We start from the raw sequence: 23,947 nt of genomic DNA, 5'->3' as shown, positions 1-23,947 counted from the left end.
GAAAAGTTAAATGTACACCTACCACATGATCCAGCCATTCCATTCCTACCTATTTATCCAAGAAAAATAAAAGCCTGTGTTCATATATACAAAGTGTTCATAAAACCGTTATTAGTCATGGCCAAAATCTGAAACCCACACGTACATCAACAGGTGACTAGATAAATAAAATGTAAAACAACCATGCAATGGAATGCCACTCAGCAATAAAACAGAATGAACTACTGATACACAAAATAATATGGATGAATCTCCAAAACAAGTATCCTGAGTGATAGTAGTCAGTCATAAAAAAAAAGGACATACTATGATTCCATTTATATAAAAGTCTACGAAACACAAACGAATCTACAGTGACAGAGAACACATGGGGACAAGGGTAGGGGGAGGCAGAGAAGAAGTCATACTTCAATAAAGCTGTTAAAAGAACAAACAAACAAAAAGACACACCAAGAAAAACAGAGCAAGTCAGGAAGTCACAGTCTCAATTTACAGAGTCAAAAATTGATGTGATGGTTAATAGAAGACCCTAGAAATGCCGCTGCTTAGGATCTGCCCACAGACAAAAGCTTCCACGAAATCCACTTCTCTGTTCTTATGATCTCCTTTTCTTCCTCTGCTACATGTGAGCTTCTCCATAATCTGGAGTTAACCTGACTGACTCTGTTTCTTAAAACCGAGGAACCAAACTAAAAAGCTCTTTAATGTAGAACTAGAAAGTCAAGGCAGGTGGGCAGATTATAAGAAGTACGATTTAACTGGTTGATTTAAAGGAATTCAAGTTTTTAAACTAAATGAATTCCTGTCTCAGAAGCCAAGAACTTATAAATAGAAATGAAGAAAGTACCACTGTGTGGTAGTCAATAAATGTTGAAATATTGTAACTCTGAAAAATCAGTGTAAACTAGAAAAGGATCAAAAGATAAAAGATAGGAAACTGAGATATTAATTTCCCAAATTTGAAAAGAATAGTTCTACAACTTTCAAATCATGAGTCTGACATCAATTTCAGGAAGAATTCTGGAAGATACAAAATAAAGCAGCATTGTGAATGCATTCAAAAGGAGCGTCACTAAAAGCCAACTTAGCAAGTTATAAATCATTTACTTAATTGACAGAATTTACATTCTGGAAGATTAGCAATGTGTCTTTCTCTTCCTGTAAGTCTTGTTTTTTCTCCAGAATTCTATCCTTACCACTGAAAGGAGTTGCTAATTTGGTAAGATGTAAGCATGGAGCTTCTAAGAAGAAATATGTGGAGACCCTGGTAGGGAAGAAAACACAAAGAAAAAAAGAGCTAACAATGAATACAGAGCTCAAATGATAGATGAACACCTGGATCTCCAGCTCTACCTAGAGGAAGACCTACCTCTGACCTTTTAGTTGTTAATCAATATCTCCCCTCCCCTTAATTACTTACCTAATATGTTTGTTTATATATTTATTCATTTTCGTAAGTTATCTTTTTGCACTTCGTTTTATCAGACTTGATTAGGAGCACTGTGAATCATTTTGGCCATGGACTTTTTCAAGATTTTATTTATTTATTTGACAGAGAGAGAGAGCAAGGGAGCATAAGCAGGGGAAGCTAGAGAAGCAGACTCCCTGCTGAGCAGAGACCCCCCCCCCATGTGGGGCTCAATCCCAGGACACTGGGATCATGATCTGAGCCAAAGGCAGATGCTTAACAGATGGAGCCACCCAGGTGCCCCTGGCCACTGACTTTTATTTTTTTTTATTTTATTTTTTTAAGATTTTATTTATTTATTGAACAGAGAGAGACACAGCAAAAGCGGGAACACCAGCAGGGGGACCAGGAGAGGGAAAAGCAGGCTTCCCACTGAGCAGGGATCCTGATGATGCGGGGCTTGATCCCTGGGCCCTGGGATCATGACCTGAGCCAAAGGCAGACACTAAACGACTGAGCCACCCAGGTGCCCCGGCCACTGACTTTTACTACATTGTAGGGGCACCTGGATGCCTCACTCAGTTAAGCATCTGCGTTTGGCTCAGGTCATGATCCCAGGGTCCTGGGATCAAGTCCCACTTCCGGCTCTCTGCTCAGCAGGGAGTCTGCTTCTCCCTCTGCCTGCCACTCCCCCTACTTGTATTAGTTCTCTCCCTCTCCCTTTCTCTCTCTTTCTCTCTGTGTCTCTCTGATAAATAAAAGAGACTATGGACTCTGGGAAACAAACTGAGGGTTTCAGAGGGGAGGGGAAGGGGGTGGAGGATTGGGATAGGCCGGTGATGGGTATTAAGGAGGGCCCATATTGCATGGAGCACTGGGTGTTATACGCAAACAACGAATCATGGAACTCTACATCAAAAACTAATGATGTACTGTATGGTGACTAACATAATAAAAACATTTTTTTTAATGAATAAAAATCTTTAAATTTTTTTTCTTCCTTTCCCTCTGCCCCTCCCCCTTGCTCGCTCTCTCAAAAAATAATAATAATAACAAAATAAAATAAAACTACATTGTAAAGTTGCATTTCATCAGAAAGAGGGTGGCCAGGATGGTGCAGATCCTCAAAACTAAGCTAGGTAAGAAACTGAGGGTGTTTACCCTGTGGGAAAGAAAATACAATTGCTGTCTTCAAATAGTTGAGAGGATCTCAGGTATAAAAGTGAATAGATTTGTTCTGGAATGCCAAAGAGTAAAATTTAAAAGAAGGCAGATTTTAGCTCACTTGTGCTGATTTTTTTGCTTGATTCATTTTCTACTCATCTGTGAAGAGCCCTGAAGAGGATATACATTACTGCAATCCTTTTCAACAGTGAGATTCTCTGATATGAATGCACTTTTATTATATATCCCTCTGATTACTTCTAAAGGTAAGATTAGCCCTAGGCAAAATTCAGATATTTCCTAAGTGTTTCCTTGGTGCCAGGAACCATGGGTCTGTACACATTATTTCCTATATCACTCCATCCCTAGTAATATGGCATCTCTGCAAGACTAAAACCATTTCAATGCTACCACTCCTTCATACAACCCATAAAAATACACTACTTTTCTTCTTGCTAAAAATAAAACAAGTTCAGGAAATAAAATGTAGCTCCTGTTTAATCTGCATACCAGATTTGGAGAAAGACTCAAATACTCTTCAATTAGTCCATAATCCAATTTTCCCCAATGTGCAGCTGGGCATTTTAGAATCCACATCAGATATTGTTAACTGCCCATTCAATAGCTATTCTCCCTTCTTTCTTGCTAGGAAAACCCTGGTGTGATTAGATCAGCAAAGTCCTCAGCCTCAGTGGGTGAATCATACATTCATTCCATAAATATTTATTGAGTACATACCTCCTATGTGCCAAGAACTCAAGACTCTAAGGATGTGAGTGAAAAAGCAATATCCTGTCCTTTTAAGTTGCTATTCTAGTAGAGAAAGATCAGAAACAATAAATATAATACCTAAGTAAATTACATGGTTTATTAAAAGATCAATGGCATTATGAGGAAAAAGTAGAGCTCCGTAAAGGAAATGGAAGTGCCCGGGTAGAGGTGAGAGGCAGGTTTCAGTATTAAATAGGGTGATCAGGACAGGCCCCATTGAGAAGGCGAGATTTGAGTAAAGACTTGAAAGAGGTGCAGGAGTGAGCCATGCTGATGTCAAAGGTAAAAGCATTCTGGACTCAGGGCTCACTAGAGCAAAGGCCCTAAGGTAGGGGTACACCTGGCATGTCAGAGGTCGGGCAAGAAGGCCAGTCTGGCTGGATGGAGTGCAGAGTAAGCAGTTGATGACAAGGTCAGAGATGTCACAAGAGTCCAGATGAGGCAAGACCCTGTAGGCATCATGAAGTCTTTGGTTTTTACTCTTAATGAAATGGGGACACTCCAGTGGCTTTTGAACAGAAGAGTGACACTCCTGAATCTTAAGCTGATGACTCCTTCCACTTTGCATTTATCCAGCTGTTCCCCTAGACCCACCATCCAAAAGATCGAAGAAGTCATTTAGGTTCACCAATCTGCAATAAAACACCAACCAGGAACATTGTTCCGTTTAAATGTGTAAGTGTGATAGAGTGGGTTTTCTTCCTCCCTGCTTCCCATTTACACATATTAATACATTTAATCATCACAACAACCCTGCAGATTATGTATTATTATAATTCCTATTTTATAGATGAGGAAACTGAGACAGATAATTTAAGTCAGACAATTATTGACCGTAGAGCCAGAACTGAAATCCTGGCTGACTGCTTCCAGAGACTGGGCGCTGAGTCATTACACTAAGTGACTTACACTTGGATAGATACCTGCCAAGAAGATCCAGAGGCACTTTTCTGACCCAACTTCTCTGCATTCCAAATAACCATCACCCAGACCAGAGATGGAGCAGACGAACGCAAGTCCCTGGACAAGCACTTTCCATGTAGGAAGGCAGTGCAAGAGGGGGCAGGATTCCAGAAGAAAGAGGGTCCAAAAGAAGGAGAGGAAAATTTTTCTCTAATTACCATCATAGACATCCTACATGGCATCACCCTGAGTGTCTAGAACAAAGAACTTACTCCCTCGGACTCAAAGTATAGTTTTTTACCTTTCCATTAACAATTTTATATGATTAACTGGCACATAATATTGTTAATAATAGTTGGGAAGACATCCCTCCTACAAAAAGGCAGAGTCCTGGAGTTACATAAGAAACATGGTCGTGCAAGAAACTCAGTAGATTGGGACATTTTTCCTGAAGCCCCCCTGATGCCAGGCTTCTCGTAACAATTAGTAACAGGGAGCGTTTTGAGTTGCAATGTAAATGTCTCACATAGTTATTTTACCTTCAAACGGATATTTTTCCCAAGAGGAAAAAAATAAACCTGAATCAAAAGAGTTTTTTTCTTCTTTTCCTGCCAAGGTCATTCCCTCAAATGAAAAGGAAAACTTTGTCCAGCCAAGAGGACAAAAATTAACTTTAAAAAAAAAAAAGGAGGTCACCTGAAAAGCCCTACTCCTTGGGTAAATTAGGTCAGATATCTTGATTCTGTGTCTAACACACAGAATATAGTCTCTTAAAAGATTTAATAACTCTTTCACATCAGGCTCAGTGATATTGCCCTCATAGCCAATAAGCCCTTCAGAGAAAGTCAATAACTCTAAGGTTTTCTTTTTTCTTTTTTTTTTTTAAAGATTTTATTTTATTTATTTGACAGAGATAGAGACAGCCAGCGAGAGAGGGAACACAAGCAGGGGGAGTGGGAGAGGAAGAAGCAGGCTCATAGCAGAGGGAGCCTGATGAGGGGCTCGATCCCATAACGCCGGGATCACTCCCTGAGCCGAAGGCAGACGCTTAACCGCTGTGCCACCCAGGCGCCCCAACTCTAAGGTTTTCTTGCAAAAATAACTCTGCTCTTTACTGATTCCAAATACTCACGTCTCCTACCTCAGTGGTTCTCAAACTGTTAGACTCACCCCTTTCTGTAGCAAATATTTTTCAGTGTCCTTATACAGTCCTAAAATGAAATCCATATAAAATTGTAACCTACCTATACATACAACTTTTTAAACAAAACAAAACAAAAAAATGCCCTGACTATAACACAAAGAAAAAAATAGAATTTATAATAAAATAATGAATATGCCAATATGCTCACATACAGCCATACCAGAAGAATAATGAAGCAGTCAATGCATCTACATGGGGAATCTACGGGAAGCTGACATCTACTAACAAATTGATTAAGGTGTGCTATATTGATGATCCAAATGCCAAAAGCAGCATAGCCATTGGGCAATGTGGTTTTCCAAAATGGGCAACAACTCTTGGTGAAGTTTGAAACAAATCAAGTATACTCTTCCTTCCATTTATAGTTGTTTTATTTATAGAAAATTCAGCCTATTTTTAAACCATGCAAAAGATATTATAAGTTTATGTAAAATGTTATTAGGTTCTAGACCAAGTTTTCACCTACCCAAGCACAAGTGAGGCAAACAAAAGATACGTAAAACATCAAACAATACTTCCTTGTGTAGGGCTGTCCTACAAATTGCAACTTTCTAATATCCCTAACCTTTGCCCATCATCATCCCCTCAGACAACCAAAATACCCCTCAATTTTCCAAAATGCTCTCTAGGGGACAGTATCATTCCTATTGGTGATAAGGCATACTCTTCATACAGTTACAAAAATAAGTACATTTCTAAAGAAATCCCACTTTAAAGTTCAATTTCTCAGATTTAGCTTTGACATCAGAAGAGTGGAAACATGCCCGAGTTTTGGAGTCATACCCGGGTTTAAACCTCAATTTCACTACTTACTACCTGGGTGGCCTTGAGCAATCCCTTAACCTCTCTAAATAGCAACTTTTCTCTTATAAAAAGGAGAAAATGATGTCTTTACAGAAGGGCCACCAATATAACTCAACCCAACTCAGTAATATCTCGATTGTCCATAAACTAATCTGGCATGTCTCCCAGGTTCCCCCATTCACTGGTTAATGGGGAAAGAATTAATTCTATGTCTAATGCAGTTTAAATTTAATCCAATCTGATAATTTCAACAATCCCTTTGGGCAGTGTTGAGAATCTCTAGGGGAAAAATATGTTGAGGCTTTCAGCAGGGCCAGTTTCACAGGTCTGAGATATGTGCAGCTGCACATGGTCCTGCTCTTAGAAGGACCCCACACCTGGTTTAATGCTCTGCTGTTGCAGTATTAAGTTCTTAATTTTTGAACAAGGGGCTGGTATTTTTATTTTGCACTAGGCCCAGAAAATTATGTAGTCAATGCTGGCCCTTGACAGCTGCCTCTTTCCCCTGCCTCTCTCCCTAAGATGACATCTGGATATCTGAGAAAGGGATATGATGGGTCTTCACAACCGCAAGAGAAGAGTCTCCGAGCCTCCTGGGGGTCATTGGCATGCATTAGGAAGTTACTACTGATCTCAGGACAACAACCCTTATTCATTGGGGGCATCTTGCTTGGTCAGAACCAAGTAACACCTCTGCATGACTCAGCCTCACCCCTACTATGTTGGCTACAGACTGTGGAGTGACTACTCTGTCCCTCTTCCAGTCTACTAGCCTGTCTGTCCACCTCCCTTGTCAGGGCAGGGTGGACAGATGGTACCTTGGAAGCCCAACTGGCTCTTGTCAAATCATCTACAAAACATGGGAATTGGAAGCAGCACAGGAAAACAAAGCCATAGGATCTCCTGTCTGCGGTGCATAGCCAAGTTGTTGTGGTCACACCCCCAAGTTGGTATAGGTGAACAGGACAAAAGTGAGCTTTCCACGGCCCCCAACTCGGCAATATCTCTCCTCTTTGTTCTTACTATTATTCTCATTTCTGTAACACAACTTCTTTCCAAGCCATAGGGGATAATTACAAGACACAAATCACTACCTTCTCTTTGTATTTCTTTCCACAATCTCCTTGGTCAAAAAAGGTATGTGTATGAGGGAGGGATGGAGGGAGGTCTTTACTTTCCTAACATCATATCCTCCTACTTCTTGATGCTAATCTTGTGAAGCCTTAAGTGTGTATAAGGGTGTCTTCTTTACACAATTGTGGCCCTCTATGATCTGGATTTTCTGGGCTCAGCTAGTGATGTGCTACACAGGAAATAAAATAATTAAGCAAACCCCCTATCTGCACAAACCCCCTATCTGGCTAAGAGGTCAAGAGTTCACTTTCTCTTTCTCTACTATAGTAAACCTCATGGCTCTCCCATAGAACCTTTGCGTAAGAAGGAAATTCAAAAGCATCCATTTAACATTTGCAAAAACATTAAACCAAGAACATTTGTTTTGCAGGTCAGTTTCAAGTTTTGGTTTTTAGGTTCCTTCCCTTTCAACAACCCTACCTTCTTCTTTTGCAGTTCTTGAGTTTATACAATAGCCAAAGCAATCAGAAAGAGAGCCTGCACATGACTATTCATGGATGGAATTAGCTCTGCTCTAAACCTCCTGCCTGGATCCCAGCTCTATACCTTTCCTCAAGTGGCCCACTAGGCCCTCAGACTCAGCATCTCCACAATTGAATCCATTCACCTTTTCCCAAAACTAGCTTTCCTTCCTGACTTTTTTCTTTCATCAGCACTAGCAAATGAGGTTAAAACAGCAGCTCCCAACATTTCCTGGCTCACAGCATCCTTAGTGTCTTTTTAATTTTTTTCACAGTGCCACTAGACCAAAAAAAAAATACTTAATAGTTTCATTTCCTAGTCAGTCAGATCCAAACAACTTTGTAAGTAGGCATGCCCTAACAACTTAATTGCTTTTGAATAATAATACCCATATATTTTTAAAATTTTATTTCATCCTTAAATAACCACATTTCCTTAATAATGAGATCTCTTTACCTGCTGGGCACTGTACCACTTCTGCAATCTTGGAATCAAATTGGGCACCACCACCCTCACTCCCTGTTCCACAGTAATTTTCACGTAGTACTTGCTTTTTATCACAGACACCACCAAAAACCCAGCTTTGCAAAGATACAACAGTACCAAAAGGAATGTATTGTTATGATGTTGACACCGTGGCCTACATCTAGCTCATCATTTGCATGATGTCTAGCAGTCATGGAGTATAATTATGTTTCCCTGGAAATTTTTAAATGTCCCACAACACCCCTGTGAATTCACTGTGGTATTCCAGGACACCTCAGCCAGTTTGGGAACTAGAGGGTTAGAATGATAGTTTGGAACATGCTGTGGAGGACATGAATCAGGTGTGCAGCCCAATGAGATTCCTAACACGGCATCTGGAGTTCAAGAGTTTCCTAGACAGGCACAGGTAGAGGTGGAAAACTTCCCCAATGTGAGGAGGCGTTCCCCATAAAAGCTGCACTTGGCAGGAAGCCAATGAGGGCACACGCTCTGCAGGCAGAGTGATCTGAAGTACCAGGATGGAGGCAGCAGGACCCTGAGCACAACCAAGAAAGATGCTCCTTTTCCCATGGGGTGGAGTGTGCAGTGGAAGAGGGGCTAGAAGGATTCCAGAAGTGGCTGCCCCTCCACACAGAAACCAGGCAAAAGCAGATTACCCACCCAATCCCACTTCAAAAACAAGGCTGCAATAAATATGCTTAAGGGTATACTGTTCTGCCTTTGTCCTATTATCTTCTTAGAAGAATTTCCTATAAGTGGGATTCCCTAGTCCAAACTAAAAGCATTTCTAAAGCCTTTCACACATACTATCAAATTGCAGAGAAGATTACAAATTTACACTCCCAACAGCAATGGATGAAAATGCCCACTTCGTCATACCCTTTGCTATTGAGATAGATTAAAATGGTATCTCATTATTGTGCTGGTTTGCATTTTGTTACAAGTAAAGCTAAAATTTTTCCATATAGTTATTGGCCATTTTTATTTTTTTCTTTTCTGTCTCCTGTGATATGCCCTTTGCCCATTTCTTAAGTTAGATTTTCATACTCTTACTCATTTTGTAAGATGCAAAAATATTTAAGCAAGTCACTCTTCTTAATCTTACAATTGTGATGCATTCGATAGCAGAATCATAAGCTTAACAAAGCATGATACTGATGTTGAGAGTGATCATTTCCATATTTATTAAAACTTTTCCTTATATCAAAGCAAGAACCTATTTGAAGAAGGGACAGGTTTTTGGAAAAGGCCAACATCTACACCCCACAGAAGAGCTTAGATTTAATATCCTCTGATATTTTGTCCAGACACTAACATTTTTATTTCAAACATTAAGAAACCTAATAATTATTGATCCAGGAATTTAAAAATAAAAAAAATTCTTGACAGAGGTACTTTATTTCAAGCATATTCAGTACATGGAAATTTGAAATTTTAAAGAAAAAAACCTTCATTACTTGTTCTCTTTATTAAAAGATTGCTATCAGAAACATTAGGTATAAATTACTGACTAAGGCAAGGTCCACTGTTAAAATGATTGAACATGGGGCAGCTGGGTGCCTCAGTTGGTTAAACATCTGAGGCTCAGGTCATGATCTCAGGGTTCTGGAATCAAGCCCCTGCCTCAGGCTCTCTGCTCAGCAGGGAATCTGCTTGTCCCTCTCCCTCTCCCTCTGCTCCTCCCTCTGCTTGTGCTCTCACACACTCTCTCTAATAAATAAATCAAATGTTTTTTAAAAAATAATCGAGGAGCAGCTGAGTGGCTCAGTAGGTTAAGCGTCTGCCTTTAGCTCAGGTCATGATCCCAGGCTCCTGGGTTTGAGTTCTACACCAGGCCCCCTGCCCAGCAGGGAGTCTGCTTCTCCCTCTATCCCTCTCCTCTGCTCATGATCTCTCTCTCATGCCCTCTCTCCCCCAAATAAATAAAATCTTGGGAAAAAATGATTGAACTCATACAGACATTTTAGAATTAACAGGTAGTACCCAGGATTTTGGTCCATAATTTCCCAAGGATAACTACTTTATGATTTTTGGTAATACAATTAACCACTGACAAACAGAATATTCTTTAAAGAATTTTTAATACATTATTCAATAATATTTTTGTTATTTAAATTCCAGTTAGGGGGCGCCTGGGTGGCTTAGTCAGTTAAGGTTAAACATCAGACTCTTGATTTCACTCAGTTCATGATCTCAGGGTGATGGGATCAAGCCCCACTTAGGGCTCTGCACTCAGCCACTCAGTGTGGAGTCTGCTTATCCCTCTCCCTCTGCTCCTCCCTCTGTTCCTCCTCCTCCCCACCCACTCACACTCACCCATGGGCTTTTCCTCTAAATTTTTTAATTTCCATTTAGTTAGCATACAGTGTATATTAGTTTCAGGTGTGCAATATAGTGATTCCACATGCCCATACACCACCTGGTGCTCATCACAAGTGCCCTCCTTAATCCCCATCACCTATTTCACCCATCCCCCACCCACCTCCTCTCTAGTAACCATCAGTGTGTTCTCTACAGTTAAGAGTCTGTTTTTTGGTTTGCCTCTCTCTTTTTCCCCCCTCATTTGTTTTGTTTCTTAACTTCCACATATAAGTAAAGTCATGTGGTAAATTTGTCTTTCTCTGGCTGACTTATTTCACTCAACATAATGCTTTCTAGCTCCATCCACGTTGTAGCAAGTGGTTAAGATTTCATGCTTTTTATGGCTGAGTAATATTCCATTGTATATATACACCACATTTTCTTTATCCATTCATCAATCAATGGACACTCAGGCCATTTCCATAATCTGCCTATTGTAGATAATGCTGTTAAAAACATTGGGGTGCATGTATCCCTTTGAAATAGTACTTTTGTATTCTTTTGAGTAAATAACCAGTAGTGTGATTGCTGGATCATAGGGTAGTTCTATTTTTAACTTTTTTTTTAAGATTTTTTATTTATTTGTTTGACAGAGAGCACACAAGCAGAGAGAACAGCAGAGGCAAAGGGAGAAGCAGGCTCCCCACTAAGCAGGGAGCCCAATGCAGCACTCAATCCCAGGACCCTGGGATCACGACCTGAGCCAAAGGCAAATGCTTAACCAACTAAGCCAACTTGGTGTCCGTATTTTTAACTTTTTGAGGAAACGTCATACTGTTTTCCACAAGTGACTGCATCAGTTTGCACTCTCATCAACAGTACGAGGGTTCCCCTTTCTCCACATCCTCGCCAACACCCATTTCTTGTGCTGTTCATTTTAACCATTTTGGCATGTCTGAGGTGATACCTCATTACAGTTTTGATTCGTATTTCCTTGATGATCAGTGATGTTGAGCATCTTTCATCTGCATGTCCTCTTTGGAAAATGTCTGCTCATGTATTCTGCCCATTTTTTAATTGGATTATTCATTTTTGGGTGTTGAGTTTTATAAGTTCTTTATAGATGCTGGATACTAACCCTTTATCTGATATGTCATTTGCAAGTATCTTCTCTCATTCCATAAATTGCCTTTTAGTTTTGTTGTTTCCCTCACTGTACAAAAGCTTTTTATTTTGAATGAAGTCCCAATAGTTTATTTTTGCTTTTTTTCCCCTTGCCTCAGGAGACATATCTAGAAAGAAGTTGCTACAGCTGATGTCAAAGAGGTTACTGCCTCTTTGTTCTCCTCAAGGATTTTTATGGTTTCAAGTCTCACATTCAGACCTTTAATCCATTTTGAATTTATTTTTGTATATGGTATAAGAAAGTGGTCCAGTTTCATTCTTTCGCATGTTGCTGTCCAGTTTTCCCAACACCATTTGTTGAAGAGGCTATCTTTTTCCCATTGGATACTTTTTTCTGCTTTCTTGAAGATTAATTGACCATATAGTTGTGGGTTTCAATATCTTTGTAAGAGGTCTTAGAGTAATGGATATTGAGCAAATGGTAGTAAACAATGCCTTGACCAAAAAATGCCCTTAGTCATTCTTTCCGCTAAGAAAATTTCCATTCTTAAAAATGAAACAAGACAAAAGCAGAGAGGGAGACAAACCATAAGAGACTCTTAATCATAGGAAACAAACTGAGAGTTGCTGGAGGGGAGAGGGGTAGAGGGATGCGGTAACTGGGCGATGGACATTGGGGAGGGTATATGTTGTAATGAGCACTGGGTATAAGACTGATGAATCACAGACGTGTACCCCTGAAACAAATAATACATTATATGTTAATTGAATTTAAGTTTAAAAAAAGAAAATTTCCATTTTTTTTTAATTTCCATTCTTTTTTTTAATTTCCATTAACAGCAACATACATAGTTTGAAATCTACCAAATCACTAAACTTCAGAATTCTGAAATTCTTGGGGCACCTGGGTGGCTCAGTCGTTAAGCATCTGCCTTTGGCTCAGGGCATGATCCCAGCGTTCTGGGATCGAGCCCTGCATCAGGCTCCTCTGCTGGGAGCCTGCTTCTTCCTCTCCCACTCCTCCTGCTTGTGTTCCCTCTCTCACTGGCTGTCTCTCTCTCTGTCAAATAAATAAATAAAATCTTTTTAAAAAAAAAGAATTCTGAAATTCATGTTATTATGCATTATCCCAAAATATTCCATCATCTTTATATTTCTCCATAAAGTATAACAACACCCGTTAGAGCCCTCATCATTCAACACTGATTAATCCAATAAACATTTTTGAGAACCTGCTAACAGTCTTAAAAACTTAGTGCTACATTAAAAGCTAAGGATACAAAGACAGGTAAAACAGTCCCTACCCTCAAGCAAAACATGGTCTAGAGTTTATGGTCTAGCAGGCAAGAAAGTCTATATTTTATAGTGGGGGAGACAGAAAAAGAGAATCCACTGTGTATAACCAAGCACTAACAGAGACAGCCCAAGGGAACTGTCACTAACTGAGGCTGAGGGAATCAGAGGAGGCTGCCAGGAGGGAGTGATGAGTCACTGAGTCCTGGAGAATGAGCAGGTTCTAGCCAAGGGGAGAGAAAAAGGCTGACACGTATGTGTAAAGGTACAGAGGCAGGATGGGGCACAACAAGGAGAACTAGTAGTACAGGAGTTCAGTTCAGATGGAGCATAGAGTTGGGGTGGGCACAGGCAATGGTGAGAGATTGCACTATAGAAGGAATATTATATCTTTACATTTCAATGCTGACAAAAGTTGATGAGGAAAGGACTATTCTCACCCTCCTCCCCCATTTCACAGTTAAAGAAACAGAAGCCCAGTAAGATTAAGTGACTTGCCCAAGGTCATATATTGTAGAAGTGGCTAAGGGGAAATTCCAACTTAGAAATTCTGTCCAGGGGCACCTGGGTGGCTCAGTCATTAAGCATCTGCCTTCGCCTTAGGGCGTGATCCCGGTGTTCTGGGATCGAGCCCCACATCAGGCTCCTTCGCCGGAAGCCTGCTTCTTCCTCTCCCAACTCCCCCTGCTTGTGTTCCCTCTCTCGCTGGCTGTCTCTATCTCTGTCAAATAAATAAATAAATAAATAAATAAATAAATAAATAAATAAATCTTTTTAAGAAAGAAAGAAAGAAAGAAAGAAAGAAAGAAAGAAAGAAAGAAAGAAAGAAAGAAAGAAAGAAATTGTGATTCCAGAGCCTAGGCTTACCTGCCAATCACAAATGGATATTATGCTATGCTAAGGAATTTGAATTTTACCCTGAAGGTCATGGGAGGCCAACAATTTTAGGCAGGAGAATGATACGGTCCTTTTGCCTTTTAAAAGGAGGACCCAAGTTACTGAAGGAAGCAGGGCTAGACCTGAGATGGAACTGTGTACAATTCTGCATGTTGTACCCTGAACAACTCTAGGGAGGGCCATTAAGCATGGTCTATGAATGGCACCCGTGAAGTTGTGCAGTGCACAACCTACATGACCATATTTGATGTAATCACAAGTTAGGAGGCTACTACAGTAATCCAGGCACAAAATGTATTAGTGATTTAAAAAGAGCAATGGCAGAGAAGGGAATGGTTTATAATGCAGAAATAATGATGAATCAACAGGATTTGGTGGCTGGTTGGATGAAGATGGTGACACAGAAAAAGAAAATGGTTTTATTTTACCTCAGTCTAAGCTGGAACTACATTTTTTCATCTTCTTTCCTACTTGGTTCTGGGTTAGAAACTTGCACTGATTTGGAAAGTGAAATAAAGCAGCAGCCCTTATGCTCTGAATGTCATCATGGTTAGACGTGAGGAGAGAGAGATGCAGCGAAGCAAACCAGTACCAGTTACTTGGTCCTCTCCACTCTGCACACTCCTCTGCCTCCAGGTCCAGCTGTTCTTCCCATCTGTCTGCCCTGCTGACCAACAGCAACTCATGACCTGACACCCAACTGCAAACTCACAGAGGCAGCCACAAGAACCAGATCACAGCCCTGCACAGACCTTCACAGTCCCCTTTGTGGACCCTTTCAGCAGATACCCCTCAAGCTCTGACTTGCCCACTAGACCAATGCTTCAGGAGGACTGCTTAGTGACCTCCCTGGTCCACCACCTCTCTTCTCCTCTCCTTCCTCTCCTCCTACTTCTCCAGCTTCAGTTCCTGATTCCGGCAGGCTTTTTGGTAGCAATTGAGAAGATTAGTCTCAAATTCATACAGAGCTACAAACATTAAATAGTCAAAACAGCTTTGGAAAAGAAAAAAGTTGGAGGATGTCAAGACTTATTATAGAGGAATCTATCACAGAGCTGTAAAGATGAACATGCAAATTACACAGGGACAAAACGTGGTAAACTTGCCTGGGATAACTTGGACAGCAGACCACATGCCCACTGAGACTGTAACTCTGGGGGAAGTGTTTGGCAGGAGAAGAACAGTGGGCTCACTTTTACTTTGCATGTCAGACAAAGTGTTATAAGAAATGAGCTCAGAAAATAATTGGCCAGTTTGCAAGCAGAAATTGAGGGTCCAGAAATTGGCGGCCTGACTAGGAAAGATGTATGAAAGCTATTAGAGCCCAAATTTTAAGACAATTTGGAAAAAATATTTGAACACAAAAGCCCATTAAAACCTAGCTTTGCTGCCATTGGGGCTAACAAAGTTAGCTGTGGTGGGTTTGAGGGTGAGGGCCCTGACTGAAGACGTAGGACTGTCTCCCACTGTCCCTGACACCATGTGAGACTTCCATCCACTCATCATTAGAGGAAACACAGTGCTGATACAAAGGAATGTGGATCAGAGAAAAAGTATTCAAGGGCCATGCCACCCTCTAGGAACTGTGGACAGGGCAGCAGCATCAACCTCCCAAAGTGCTCATGCAACAAAATGGACAGGAGAAGGGCCTTGCCTTCATTCCTGAGATGTTCCTATCCAGATGAACTCCATGCCTAGAGGGTGTGCGGAAAATCCAAGCTTCAGAAATATATGTAATTTCTCTTGGAACTGAGCTTCTAACAACTTTAATGTATGCCAACAAAAGCACTATATATCGGGCTTTTTCTAAGAAAAGGTGCCCAAAGATGCAGTACGGCTTGGTTACTAGTATTCTTGGCAGGATCTTCTGTTCTCTTCCACTTTCAGTCACTTTATTACAAATTAATCTTTATAAATCCGACTTTGGGTCATTCAAGCTTCTGGGAAGTACTTTGGGTTATTGGAATTACGGTCTTCATTCTGAAAATCTTTTTCATAGGCTTGAAATGCCTTATTTCATTGGTACCTTCTTTCATGATGCCTTTTAAATCCAAGGACTACTGGTATGTGTTCTTAGAAGAATTACGTCAGTATAAATGAATTTTGTTCCCCTATCTGGTTCCATTACCTTATTAACCACAGGGAGTTTGGTAATGTAACTAGAATCTTCGGATGTTACTAGCCTTATGCTATTTCATTTTAAAGTTTTTGAATTTTTTTTTAAATATGATTTTCAGACAGGTTTTGTGAATACTTTTTACATGACCAAGCTACAAAGTGACTTGTTCAGATGATATCTGACCAATATGTCAAGCAAAATTTCAAAAGTTTATGTTTCCCATCTGCCAGCATATATTTCCCAAAGAACGCATTACCTCGTGGTTTCATCAAGAGAATGTCCACTAGTCAGGACTGTGATTTCAAACCACATAACCAAATGGAAAGACGGAGCTACTTCATCACAACTTCAAACATAATTGAGTCCTATAAACTATTAAGACCACAAAACACTAATTGCATTTGGCTACAATGACTATTACTAAAGTCATTGGGAGAGATTTCTTTGCTAAAAATTAAGAAAAATGTTTCCAGTGGTGCCTGGTAGCTCAGTCAGTTAAGCGTCTGATTCTGAATTTTGGCTCAGGTCATGATCTCAGGATTATGAGATGGAGCCCTGCGTCTGGCTCTGCACTCAGTGGGGAGCCTGCTTGAGAGTCTCTCTTCCTCTCCCTCTGCCCCTCCCCACCACACTCTCCCTCTAAAATAAATGGAAAGAAAGAAAAGAAAGAAAGAAAGAAAGAAAGAAAGAAAGAAAGAAAGAAAGAAAGAAAGAAAGAAAAGAAAAGAAAGAAAAGAAAGAAAGAAGGAAAGAAAGAAAGAAAAAGAAAAATGTTTCCAAACATTTTTGGAGCATTAGAGTAAGATCTAAGTATTTCATTTTTTTAAAAGATTTTATTTGTCGGAGAGAGAGAGAGAGCACAAGCAGGGGGAGGCGCAGGCAGAGAGAGAAGGCGGCTCCCCGCTGAGCAAAGGCAGATGCTTAAGCAGTTGAACCATCCAGGCATCGCAAGTATTTCATTTTTTTAATTCAAATGAGTGAAAGAACACTGTTTTTAAAAATAGGTAAGCAATATTCAACCTAAAATCTACGTCCACATTTATTCTAATTACTTGACATATGCTTGCAGTATAAAACTGTAAATGTATTTTCTTACTAATGTTATTGAAAACAGCAGCTGGATAACTAAATAGAATTAGTGGTTTCAGAGGGATTCAGGTATTCTTTTCTGACAATGTTTCAAACTAAGGAATTTTTTTATGATAAAATATATATTTATCCAAAATCTCAAAAATTCTTAAAATTTTCCTAAAATTTATATTTTTAAATGGAAGTTCTATGTTATATTTTACCTGTAAAAAGCTTTTCTAAGTGAATATTAATTTACTGAAGATGATATATTTTAGTATTACTCTTTAAATATGATTAGCAATCAATAAGAAGAATATCAATTGTTTCAAATTTTCAGTGTTATTATGAAGATAACATTAATGGTATGGCCCCCACCCAAACCAACTGGCCTCGAGGTAGCCACCATTAAATTGAGAAGGGCGGGCTTGGGTACAAGAAAACAAATAAGACTCGAAAATGACATCTATGCAAAACTTTGAATATATTTACTGGCACACGGAACGGACAAGACGCTACCAGACCAAAAGCATTCTAAGTTTCTAAGTGGATTGTACTGCCAAATAAACATAATCCCAACCTGAAAAAGCCTTGGACTACTTGAGCATTAAAACATTCCTTAGGACCGCACACTTGCACAAGCAAGAAGCAGGCGGTGAAAGTTGTATATACTTTCAAGAATATACTCCCAAATGTCCTCTTCAGGTATAGCCATGGAAAACAGGACATGGAAGACTCTCCCAGAGAATGGACCAAGGGCCATGGACAAGGGAGTTCCACCAGGAGAGAAAATCAGAATCTAATCAAGGACCTTCCCCACCCCATCTTATGAAGGCAGGATACCTTCATAATGCCTGTTCAGGATTTCATATATACTAGCAACTAGAAATTGCCCAGTGTCTTGCATTCTTCTGTTTTCCAAAAGAGAGGCTGGGGGAGGTTTGTTTTTTAACATTATCCTGTCCCTGATTCACCACTGTACATCGAGAGGGAGAAGGGATGAACAACCTTTTTATTGACAGATCGCCACAAGAGGCCCCATCCAGACACCATATCCATCATCTGAAGATCTGAACTTTGTGCCACTTCATTGACTCCATAGGTCTTTGGGTTGCTCCCTATGAGAAATGGGTACGTTCTATGAAAGAAAGGAAGAATGGAATAATTTGCAACCAGAAGGAAAGACTGTGGAGGATACTGGTTAGCAAGTCATCAAAAACCATTTCCTTTTTCTCCTGGGGCACTGCTAGATTATGCTTATCAGTCTCCCTTGTGGCTAGACACGGCCATGTGTCAGTTCTGACCAATAAAATGTGAGGAGTAACATCTGTTGCTTCCAGGACTGGCCTGTTTGGCCCCCTGACTCATGACCCTCATGCATTCCCCGCCCCCCGGGCTAGACTGGAGATGATGAGGACAATCTTGGGAGTCGTGGTGGAACATGGGGGAGCCACAGTATAGAAGAAACCTCAATCCCTGAAAATATGTGTAGAAAGGACACCCTCTAGGAGTGATTTTATTCCACTCTTATCTGAGCAAAAATAAGTATACTTTAATCATATTAACCCCCTGAGATTGGGAAGTTTGTTACAGTCACTAACATATATACAGCAGAGGGAACACCAAAAAGATAGGAGGATTGAAAGAGATGACAAAGCCTGAGGAGGGTGAGGGGTTCTCTTTAGCTAACATGTAGGCACAAGAGAGAGAACAGCAAGAAACAAGAGACTCTTTTTGGCATATTGCTATGGGTCTTAAATGCCATGCAAAATTTTGGAGTTTATTCTCTAGAAATGGGGACCATCAAAAGTTTGATAGTTAGATCTTCTATTAAAACTGCTAGAGTGAATGCTGTCAGTAATCTGCCTTTTTTAAGGCAATTGAGAATCCAACTCTTCCATACACTGTTGCCCCCCAAAACTGAGAATATAAAATATAATCACCAAGCTGACAACAGTTTTGCAGTCTTTAAAGCTGCAACTCCTATCAAAATAGATCCTGCCAAATTCAGTAAGAAAACTGGGAATCAAAAACTTCAGAGGAAAAAGTCAACTTTCAAAACCTGCTTCTTTATGAAAGTGTTGGGGTGTGTGTGTGTGATGGGGGGAAGCGGGGGGGAGAAGTCTTTCCAGGTAATGAATGTTATTCCTGCAACAACACTTAAGATGGGCTTCAGGGGCACCTGGGTGGTACAGCGGTTAAGCGTCTGCCTTCGGCTCAGGGCGTGATCCCGGCGTTATGGGATCGAGCCCCACATCAGGCTCCTCCACTATGAGCCTGCTTCTTCCCCTCCCACTCCCCCTGCTTGTGTTCCCTATCTCGCTGGCTGTCTCTCTGTCAAATAAATAAATAAAATCTTAAAAAAAAAAAAAAAGATGGGCTTCAATCAATTCCACATGTACTAAGCTCCTTTCACGTGGCAGGTGTCCTGCTAAGTGTCTACAATAAAAGGATAAATAAATGACTTACCAGGACTTCAAATTGCAGAGTAATACAATTAGTAGGCATATAAACTCATTAACCAGTATACATTAGTACACATGCTCGTATTCTTCTTGGGGAAGAATCAGGGATCACAGAACTTTCTTAATCTCATACTGAAGATCCCCACTTATCAGACTCAACTTACCATTGTGGACTGAAATTTCAGTACTTTTCTTCACACAACCACTTGCTCTCATACCTATCCTCTACGCCTTGCCTTCTGCCTCGAATGTTCTCCCTAACCCATTGCTAGCCACTGTTTGAGGTTCTGCTAAGACTCCACCCGTGAAATCTTCCCTGGTTCCAGCAGGGTGTGTTCTCCCCCTTCTCAGGAGTCCCATTCATGCCCTCTCTCAGGAGGTTACCACTCTGCTTTGCATCATAGCTGTTTTCTGATTGCTGGTCTTGTCTGATCTCCACCCTAAACTATAAGGCCCCTGAGGACTGGGAATGTTGCCGGTATAGCACCTTGTATGTACACAGTGGACATCTAATAAGTATTCTCTGAATGTTAGATTTTAAACCCAAAACCTACTCCCTGCAGCTGCAGAGTCTGCACACACCAGTAATCACTGCATTCTTGGTCCAGAGCTAAACTGTTGGGTGTATGGTGTTTTCTCATGGGAGGAGAACAATCTTGTAAGAGGGCTCCGTAATGACAGAGGAAATCAAACTAGTGCTTACACTTCTGGTTCTAACTAGTGCCTAATTATGTCACAAAAAGTAAGACTGTCCAATGGGCCAAAATTCTTGCTTACTGATTAGAAGAGATTGAAATCTCCAAGTTTTCTTTACTGCAAAACAATCTTTCATAGAAAAATCTCTATTAATGTCATGTCAGCATTCTCTCTTAAACAACCCAGAGAGGAGAAAATGGGCAGTTGCCTCCCTTTCTAATATCAATACCATTAGCAAATGGTATTGACATGAGGGCAATTGGAAATACTATCTATAACGTTCCCACACTGGTACCGTAAGAGCTGGAAGCTAAAACATGGGGACAAATCAGCATTATTCAGTATGGAATGGTCAAAGCCAAAAGTAGAAAAGATCAATGTCTATAAAATATTGAAGTATACTGAATGTGTTCACTAAGACCTAGAATGTAATAAAGGGAATACATGCTTAAAGTTTACGTGGGGACAAATTTAGGGTAAATGGAAATATGTACAAGTTTTTTTTTTAAGTGGGATGAACTTTAGGTTTTTATTAAGAAACAAGAGCAGATAAGAATGAAAATATAAATAAATCCACAGACAGTATCTTCATAAAATATTAATAGTAGAGAGATTTTTGTGAGTGGTCCCCAGTCTGTTGGGTCCTGGGGCCCCTTGGCTACTGTAATTAGTTCAAGGAGATCTTAAATACATACAGTGAGCCCTGTGGATTGTATAAACAATATGCCTAACACATATGTACTACCATTTGACACAAACACAAAAATGCTTTTACTGATGAGGAACAGAATGTCTGGAGGTTGGGGAAGCCAGGCAGGCAGATGTAGTAGGGACACATTCTTATGAGAGGAGCTGTCGGAAGGAGGGGAAAACTCTACTTGGTGGGGGGTGGGGGGGCACATGATCATTGGAAAGGATCGTGGCAAGAGCATGGGCTTTGAACGAGCCTGAGCAGAAAACAGAGGGCAGAGCCAGCAAGATGGTATAGCCTGTAGGAACCTCTCAGATCTTCAGGAAAATTACCATATTCACAAAACTCTTTATGGTTAATTTTTCTGTGGCAAATGGTCAAGGGGCTGGACTTGACCCAGGGCTCATCCCAAACAGCAAAAAAGTGGAAGTGAAGGGAAGCATGAGGAATTAACGAGTGGGAAATTCAAGGAAACAGGAGCAGCGCTGTGCCTGTTAGAGGTCCTACAAGGGAGCTCAAGCCTCATGTAATCTGGCATGGAGGCCTCGGGCAGTATTTGAGTCTCTTACATAAATTCCTTAAAAGTGTTCCTGATACTGTATGGTGACTAACATAATAAAAAATTATTATAAAAAAAAAAAGTGTTCCTGAATCCTTAAAAACTTTTTGTCATTATGTGTTGCCTTGGTTGATGGAATAATGAAAAAAAAAGTGTGACATTAAAAAAAAGTTTAAACTACAGGAGTTCAGAACCACTATTTTCAAAGTAGTGGCCTATTATCACTTAGCTGCACCAGAGAGGAAAGACTGAACTGGGCCCACTGGAGAACCGTGAAATGCCACGTAGGCCATTATCTTTTCTGAGAGCATCTACAGACCACATTCCAGTCCTAAGTACTGTCGAATAAATAGGAATGCTGATCACAGGAAAGCTTCTGCTCTCCTTTCCTTGCTCTATCTTACTCAATCCTCACAACCACCTTATATGGAAGTTAACATGCTATCCTAATAGTAAAGATGAAGAAACTGAGGCACAGAATTGACCAAGGTCACCCAGCTAATAAGTAACAGAGCCAGAGTCCAAAACTTTTTGACTGTGAAGCCCGCTAGCATAATAATAAATCAGTCAACTACTAATTGGGCATCCACACTGTGCTAGGTGCTAAAATAAGCATATGATTAGCAAATGTTATGGTTCTCCAGAGAAACAGAACCAGTAAGATGTATACACACACACACACACACAAAATTATNCACACACACACACACACACACACAAAATTATAGGAATTGGTTCACATGAGTATGGAGGCTGGCAAGTCCAAATCTGCCGTGAGCTTCTTGAAACCCAACAGAGATAGCAGTGTAGTTCCAGTCTGAAGCAGGTGCAGGCCTAGGAAAACTGATGGTACAGACGAAGTCCGAAGGCAGTCTACCAGAGGCTTTTTCCTATTACTTCAGGGAAGGTCAATCTTGTTATTCTACTTAGACCTTCAACTGATCGGATGATGCCCACCCACATTATAGAAGGCAACTGGCTTTACCCCTTAAAACATTAATCTCATCAAAAAATATCCTCACAAAAACACCCAAAATAATATTTGACCAAATTCTGGGCACCCTGTGGCCCAGTCACATTGACACATAAATTAACCATCACGATTACATTCAAAATGAACTTTCTGTCAACACTTTCTTATCCTTATAGTACCTTTATAATTTACATACTTTACTAGTCTGGAATTTAGTAGAAGTACTTTTTAGTCTCAAATACTTAAGAACCCACAATTCCCTTTATAGCAATTAGGGATATAATTTACATTTGTATCTCTTATTTTTAAACTTTAAATTAGATTTTAAATGTAGACTTTCAATTGCTATGTCCTCAGGGAACTCCTAAACTTAATAAGACATAAACTCCAAATTAATGCTTTCGGAATTAAGCTCCTTTCTGATAAAAATCTTACTTAAGTATTTTTGCACATTTACTATTGAGATAAAGATGGGGGAGGGGAGAGCCTCAGTCACAGAAATGAGTTCTGAGGAGACAGAAAGGGCAATTTAAATCAGGAAGTGACAAAATTACAAACAGCAATTAATAGAATGCCTGGCTAAAAAATAACTTCAGAGCTATGAGAATGATATCTAGAACCAACAGTGAGTCCTTCACCTTGCTGTCCAGAGCTAAGGGTTAGTGCTAGAATTAGGGGCTAACCTCACTGTTAAGGTTCCCTAGGGCAAGAATCACATCTTAATGTCTCCCCCTCCACCCAACATGAGATACAGTACAGGCCTTGCATAATAGGTGCTCAATAATCTTTTGAAGTTAAAAAAGAATAGATATTTGGAGAAAAGCAATTTAGCAGAAGGGAGTAAAAGAAAAAAGAAAGGCATGTGCTCTCCAGGAATGTGATATGGCTTGGTTATAGGTTTATCAGGTAAAAAGGCTGAGATCCCAAGACCTCTTTGGATCTTCAAAGAAGTAGGATTTACATGAAGGCACATTCCCAAGACTTGATATGCTTACTTAGTTCAAGAAATACTTAAATTCTTCCTTGTGGCAATAAAGCATATAAAACATTAGTCATTTAAAAGTCCCCACTACATCCCCACCTACCTGGCCTTTTTATCCCCCCCCTTTAAAAAAGCTAGTAACTTCTCTAGGTTATTTAGGAAAAAAGAATCTTCATTTCCAATTCCCCTTTTCTAATCTTTCTACTACCTTCAAATATTTAAGCTTTGCTTTTCAGCTTAAAAAAAATCTTTTTTGAAACATACACACTGGTATTTATGTCAATCTCAGTTCTGATTAGAAATGCAAAGTCAGCTTCACTTTATGTACAGCATTATGGGAATTCCAATGCAATCAGAGGTCAGACATTCCTTCGAAGCCACAAGAATTCTCACACAGACATATATATAGCAACCTAAAAACCTTTTCACGTTGTATAGTACA

General features: G+C 40.1%; 1 pseudogene; it reads left to right on the top strand.

Annotated features, from left to right (window-relative positions):
• Nucleotides 1-14,269: 14,269 nt before the first annotated feature.
• LOC105238921 lies at nt 14,270-16,429 on the top strand (annotated as a pseudogene).
• The last annotated feature ends 7,518 nt before the right edge of the window (nt 16,430-23,947 follow it).

The sequence above is a fragment of the Ailuropoda melanoleuca genome, chromosome 2 (assembly GCF_002007445.2).
Source record: "Ailuropoda melanoleuca isolate Jingjing chromosome 2, ASM200744v2, whole genome shotgun sequence".
NCBI classification, from domain to species: Eukaryota; Metazoa; Chordata; class Mammalia; order Carnivora; family Ursidae; genus Ailuropoda; species Ailuropoda melanoleuca.
This window is presented reverse-complemented; position numbering and strand designations above follow the sequence as displayed.